Genomic DNA, 7,027 nt, shown 5'->3' with positions numbered 1-7,027 from the left:
CACCCTCTTGGTAGCCTTGGTATCCTCTTGGTCAAGGAGCATAGACTCGACTGCCAGAATCGCCGTTTTCTACATCTTAGCAAGCAGAGTAGTTTCCTATACTCGGGCGTAAACTTCGCAAATGAACTTGGGTAAACAACCCATTTAACACCATCAACAAACTTGGCACACACATCCATGTTTTCAAGCATATTAGGTTTAAAGAACGTACAAATCTTAGCAGTCTCCTCAAAAACAAGCTTGGTGGATTTCTCAAAATTGCCCACACGAGTAGTCTCCCTTTTCTCAGCAAGAGAATCAGTCTCAGTAGTGAGGGGAATGGGTTTTGTCACCATTTTAGCAGTGGAGTCCGCCTTATTGCTTTTCATAGTAGCAATCTCCCCAATTGTGAACCAGACTTAGCTCTTGACGAATGTTTTGGCATAAATTTCGGCACTGGGGGCACGGTGGAACTTCTACGCTGAGTAATTATGTTAGCAATCAAACTAGCCATATTTGGAACTGCAGGCGTCATTAGCTTAGATCTAGCAACCTCATCTTTCCCACCCTTGGAAGAAGTCAAGTCAATCACAAGCTTGGAAGCAGCTGGCAAATCCTCGCAAGCAACGGAAGAAGTCTTTAGATTTTTCTTAGCTGGCATCTCTTGAGCAGGAAGGGAAGATCTCTTTTTCCCATCTTCACTTGCAGCAGGCTCCATAACGGTAATTGGACGAGCTAGAGCCTCTGCTTTGATTCACTTTATCTCTTTTCTCGGGGGTAGCCAACCTTTTTCTCGGCGAAGATGACTAAGCAGCCAACGCCACTCACAGTACTCAGAAGGATACTGAACGCAACATGCACCTTTTTCATATATATAGAAGTCTTAGGTGTTAAACCAAATTTCGAATCTACAAGGGCAAAAGAGAGCAATCAGTAAATCAGAAAGCAGCTCAGCAAAAGTACAAAGCAGCCTAGAGACTAAAGTCTAGTTTGGTATTGTTGTGCTTTGAAGGAAGAAAAAAAAAAAGAAAAAGAAAAAAAGAACACTACTTTTGCTGTGTTGTGGAAATAAGCAGCTGTGAAATAAAGCAGTAATGTGTTTGGTAAACTATAGTTGTAAAATGTACTTTTGGCAAAAAAAAAAAAAAAAAAAAAAAGCAATGCTATAATGTTTGGTAAATCTTTATGTAAAATAACTATGACTGTATAAAATGACCAAAAGGGTATAGTACTATATGTGCTATTAATTTAATTGCTTAATAGTTTTTTGGGTCAACACAAACAAAGATCAATTATTAAACATACTTTGCTTTTTTTAAATATTCATATCTTAATTTAAATCTATTCTAAATAATAATTAGTACCACAAATTACTTAAAAATATCAAAATTTTTAAACTGAATATGATAAGATCTTCATTACTAATTTTTTGCTATTTTAGCTAGCCAAATGACAAAAACTCCAATAACAAATCAATTTATTGTAAACATCTCCAACAGTAATGGTTATTTTAACATAAAAATTGAACTAGTTTATTATTTAAAATCCCCATCTTTTTATGTTTTATTATCATAATTAAAAGGGAACTAGCCTATTATCTTTCTAGAAGCAACTCTCAAACTCTCTTTCTCTCACGTGTCTCTCTTTCCTTTCCCTTTCTCATCATTTCCGCCTTCTTCCCATTTCACATTTTCTTTCTCAATCTTCCTCTCTCCGTGTGATCTTTTTCTTTTTCAATTGAAATCCTCAAAAATTTCCTCCATGCTAGATGGTTCATTGGCAGGTCAGATTGCAAGCTCGAAACCAGGTCGATAATGGAGGAGGATGGGCCTAGGATAGCTCTGCTTGGTCTGAAAGCTCAAGGTCCGCCGCTCTAAGGTCTTGAAGTACAAACTCACGATCTTGAACGACCTTAAAAAAATATCCAGTCTCAGCATGGAAGGTGAGTGTTCGAGCTTCAAATTGTTGGTAATTCCATCTGGGTTTTTTGTTAGTTCAATTCGGTTGTGGGGATATTACTATCGGAGGCAAACGAGATATCACCACCGAGAAAGGCATCTGGCGCCTCTGTGGACAGAGAGGGTTGGTGTAATCTTGCCTGCTGCATCACCGCATCGACTCTAACTAATTTTGAAACAGCTCACCGAAAATAATGGAAGATGACAAAAGCATGTTGTATGATTGTAAATTATTTAATTGCTTAAGGTCATTTTGGGTACGTGAAAGTTTCATTAAAGGCTCAACGCTTCTTGGAAAAGAGGTTTGCATACATAAGCTAAAAAGTTGGTATTTCAAAGCTGGCTTTTGCTGCTTTGAACTTTTAGCTTTTTTTTCATCCAAAACTTTGAAAAAGGCTAGTTATAAGACGTTACCAAACACTGGAAAGATCCCAGCTTTTTTTTATAATCGCTTTTAAAAAAATTTAAGCAGTACTAAACTGGTACTAAGCATTATACTTACCAGTGATGAAAACTGTCGGAACACGCAACTTAAGGGATTAAACTCCCACTCTCGACTTATCTCCAAAGTCTTTATAGCCCAGTCATGATCTCTTTTGCTCGAATGATCAAAGAGCCTATGGTAGGATCATAGCTGCCCAACTCCCTCAATGCGGCCTATGTCAAACAAGTGTTAGAATTCATTGACAATTAGATCTAAGTCAAAGAATTGACTTAGATTAAGGAACCTTACCATCACACGGACTACATTCGAAGAACATTGAGCAGGGGCACACTTCATGGAACAAAGAACTTCTTGGAAAAAATACAGCATGGGAAAAGTAAATCCCAACGCAAAGTAGTAGGGGTGAAATTTGATGGCTCTCTGAGCCCCATTACATGGCTTACGGCTGCTACCCTTCTTGACATGCTTCACGCGCACCCTTGACGGAATGGCTTGCCTATTTGCCTTAAGAAAGTCTTTAAATGAGTCATCAGAGCTAATCTTGAAGTGAGCAGCCTTGAAGTAGCCCACCTTACTCAAGGACCCACCTTGATGATACAACAGCGGAACACCATCATCCCTTATGGCTAGAAGAAGACATACCTAAAGACATTCTACAAAGACGGAAGGAAAATTTGTTAGACGACTGCACAAAAAAAAAAAAAAAAAAAAAAGAGGCATCAAGCCTCACGACCCAAAGACAGTAGCCAAAGGAGCCCAATTACTGAAGGTTTGGAAAAAGGGATTGTGATCGACGTTGGACCAGGACTCACTATTAAGACAATTGTGTTATGCACCAAATCTATTACAGGAAAAAACTTAGGTTAAACAGTGTATAAATGCACCGGTTGTGTATTTCATTAATGCGAGAGACTATGGCACAACCGGTGTATACACCTGATGTGACTAAGTTTTCTCATATTCCTACTTATCAGATGATCATATGCATCGGAAAAGGATCCTCTCCGGATCCATTTGTGGGGATCTAGGGATCCCCACATTCTAGCCATTCATTATATATCGTGTGGCCAATTTTCGTCAAGTACTATTTGTGTTTAATTTTATTGGGTTATTATACAAAATGCTCCTTGAAATTTGCATGATTAATAGAAATGGTCCATGAGATTGTCCACCATCCATGATTTTGATCATTCCATTAAAAATGATTTTGGGTAATTTTCAAAGCTTTGTAACTCAATCGTTTCTTAACCAAATTCGACCCATAATATATCAAAATGAAGATAGGAAAGTGTAGAATAAGATTACACCTATTTTGAAACCCAATGGTTGCCAGAGATGGCCGGAAAATAACCCGAAAGGTGACTAGTCCGCGGGAAAACTGGAAAAACTCGCTGAAAACTGGGTAAATTTTAAACGTTGATAACTTCTTCAATACTCGACCAAATTGAGTGATTCAAAAATAAAAATAATGCTTCTTGACGAGATGATGAGAATGGTACCTTTTCGAAGGCTAACTCGCCGTGGTTTGGTCGGACAACGGCTCGAAAAGTGGTTAACCATTTTCGAGTTAGCCCCTTTCAAGCAGTTTTCTGGCCAAATCACGGCGAGTTAGCAGTAAAGAAAGATACCATTCTCTTCGTCTCGTCAAGAAGTATGATTTTTGTTGTTGAATCACTGAATTTTGTTGAGTATTGAAGAAGTTATGTACAATAAAGTTTACCCAGTTTCCGACGAGTTTTCCAGTTTTCCCACGGACCAGTCACATTTCAGGCTATTTTTCGGCCATCTCCAGCAATCATTGGGCTTCCAAATAGGTATAATCTTGTTCTACACTTTCTTATCTTCATTTTGATATATTATGGGTCGAATTTGGTTAAGAATTGATTGAGTTACGAAGCTTTGAAAATTCCCCAAAGAGTTTTTAACGGAATGATCAAAATCATGGATGGTGGACAATCTCAGGGACCATTTCTATTGATCATGCAAATCTTGGGCACTATTTTATATAATAACCCTTTAAAATTAAACACAAATAGTACCTGACAAAAATGGGCCACACGATATACAATGAATGGCTAGAATGTGGGGATCCCTAGATCCCCACAAAATGGATCCGGAGAGGATCCTTTTCCGATGCATATGATCATCTGATAAGTAGGAATAGGAGAAAACTTAGTTGCATCAGGTGTATACACCAGTTGTGCCATAGTCTCTCACATCAGTGAAATACACAATCGGTGCATTCATACACTGTTTAACCCAAGTTTTTTCCTGTAATAGATTCGGTTCGTAACACAATTGTCTCGATAGTGAGTCCTAGTCCAACGTCGATCACAATCCCCCATTCCAAACCATCAGCAGTTGTGGCTTTACCTTCCTTGATGGACTTGTTTCTCATCTCATCCAAAATAAAGAGTACAGATGAAGCTCCCATGTTGCCATACTTACTCAACACATGCCTTGTTGCCCTAAGCTTCCTTCCTTCAAACCCAACTGCTCTTCTACTTGGTCTACAATGGCGCGCGCACCTGGGTGCACACTGAAAAACAAGTAGTTCTAGTCCCTATTCCCATTTTTCAAATGTTTTAGTCACACAATCCCCAACATTTCCACCAACAAGTTTTGGGACTTCTTCTGATAAATAATACTCAAACCCCATTTCACGAATGTGGACCACTACACCATGCTCTAAATTGGGAATGATCGTCTGCCTGTATGCCAAGATTTCAAACAATGAACTCTTAGTTTCAGGATCTGGATCGGCTCTAACTATAACAGCTAATGCTCTATTAGCAAAAAGAGCTTGGCCAACCAAATTGTCCAAGTGGATATTGGTGAGTCTGTGGAAATACAAGGTGAAGATCTCGGCGCACACCACAAGGACACGTGCACCCTCATTGTTCTCTGCAAAGTCTTTGGCCAGCGTAAGACAGTCGCACCAGCATAGCAGCTAGCTTTGTAGATCATAGTTCTGGTGACGGACAAATGAGGATCCTATCCGGTTCTAAATGGTGGGGATCCTAGGAATCCTCACATTATAGTCATTCATCGTATATCGTGCGATCATAAATCATTTGAATTTTATTATTAAAATTAAACACAAATAGTACCTAACGAAAACTGACCACACGATATACGATAAATTGTTAATAAAATGTGAGGATCCTAGGATGTCCACCATTTGGATCCAGATGGGATCCTCATTCAGTGACGGATGGGTTAAGGCCAAGGAGCTTGACCAATTGGAAGTTGTCACCTAGCATGTCAACGCAAGAAGCTGTGCAAAAGATGAGATGGGTGATCTCTGAGATGGGTTGGCCCCACTCTGGCTTTCAATGCTGCTTGTTGCCCTAGTTTTGGGACCTCAGTGTTCAACATGTCTTGGCGTACATCAAGTGATGGAGCTTTATATATAGGTGTGTATGTTTGGGTTAGCCTTTAGAAACTCTTCTCTTAGGTACAAGTAACACTTCTTTATTTTTGACTTCTCACCTATTTATCAATAAATTAAGACTATTAAGGTGAGTTCAATACGTTTTTTAATCTGAAGTGAACAATATTAAAATAAGGTTTTGACATGTATTCATATCACAAAACATTACCAGAGGTTGACATAAAATTTTATATAACGCGAACCCTAAACTCTAAACCAATTTATTTGATATCTTAACTAACATGATTTTATGGACTAAAGGAAGACGCATGTACAAAGTGGAGTGACTTGAAAGCCTCATCAACGTTTCCAAGCTCTTTTATGCTTGAGATGACGCGTGTGGACAAGATTTACATATATAAAAATTAATGACTATTTTTTAGTGTTAATAACAACATATATTTTGGCATGGATATGTGTGGCCGTTGCATCAGAACGTGATTCACTTGATCTCATAAAATGTGATAAAATTAGAGCATACAACTCAAGATCAGTTGTAACCCATAGAGAGGTTAAAATCCTTACACACTACTGTAAGACAATTTTATGCATGATATCTTTCGTTACTATGTATAAGTATATGGTAATTTCACGCATATGCATTATATATCCCGAGTAGTACTTGCAAAAGTTACACTTACATATACGATCAAATTTCTCCTTCAAATCCGTTATGTGCTCCTTTTTGGTGACTCTGAATAAGAAATCGGGATATCTTTTTGGTGGTAGACATTGGGCGGATTTGCAGTGCCAATGGCTAAAGAAGGGAAAGTTCAAAGGTTACAATGAAATGAATGTTACAACACCCACCCACTCCCAAAACCACCCCCCCCTTCTCTTTTTTTTTTCCTTAGCAATCAGAAATCCTACTAAACCCACTTCAACCGTTGGAGTAAAACTTAAATTTTAGATTCCAAACCTATCTCAACTTGCTCCAACATTGGGTTCAAATATGAGTTTTAACCCAAAACTCATTTTTGGAGCAAATTTAGGCCAGAATTTCCCGTGGGTTAGTAGGCTGGTCTATTGTACATGTGCATTTTTTTTGGCTTATATTTATAAATTCATTAAATCCAACGGCTAAAATCTAATATGATCATATCCTACGGTAAAAAAAGATCTAACGGTCTAAATTTACATCAAACGGTTAAAATAATATAAATAAATAAATTCTTTCATGTATTTCATTTTCTTTCATAGTGTTCCATGAGT

At 38.1% G+C, this 7,027-nt stretch overlaps 1 pseudogene; it reads right to left on the bottom strand.

Annotated features, from left to right (window-relative positions):
• Positions 1–4,636: 4,636 nt before the first annotated feature.
• On the bottom strand, positions 4,637–6,756 carry LOC103937846 (annotated as a pseudogene).
• Positions 6,757–7,027: the final 271 nt, after the last annotated feature.

Source organism: the organism of the source record quoted next, unplaced genomic scaffold (genome assembly GCF_019419815.1).
Source record: "Pyrus x bretschneideri cultivar Hongxiangsu unplaced genomic scaffold, Pyrus_bretschneideri_v1 Contig15, whole genome shotgun sequence".
Lineage (NCBI taxonomy): Eukaryota > Viridiplantae > Streptophyta > Magnoliopsida > Rosales > Rosaceae > Pyrus > Pyrus x bretschneideri.
This window is presented reverse-complemented; position numbering and strand designations above follow the sequence as displayed.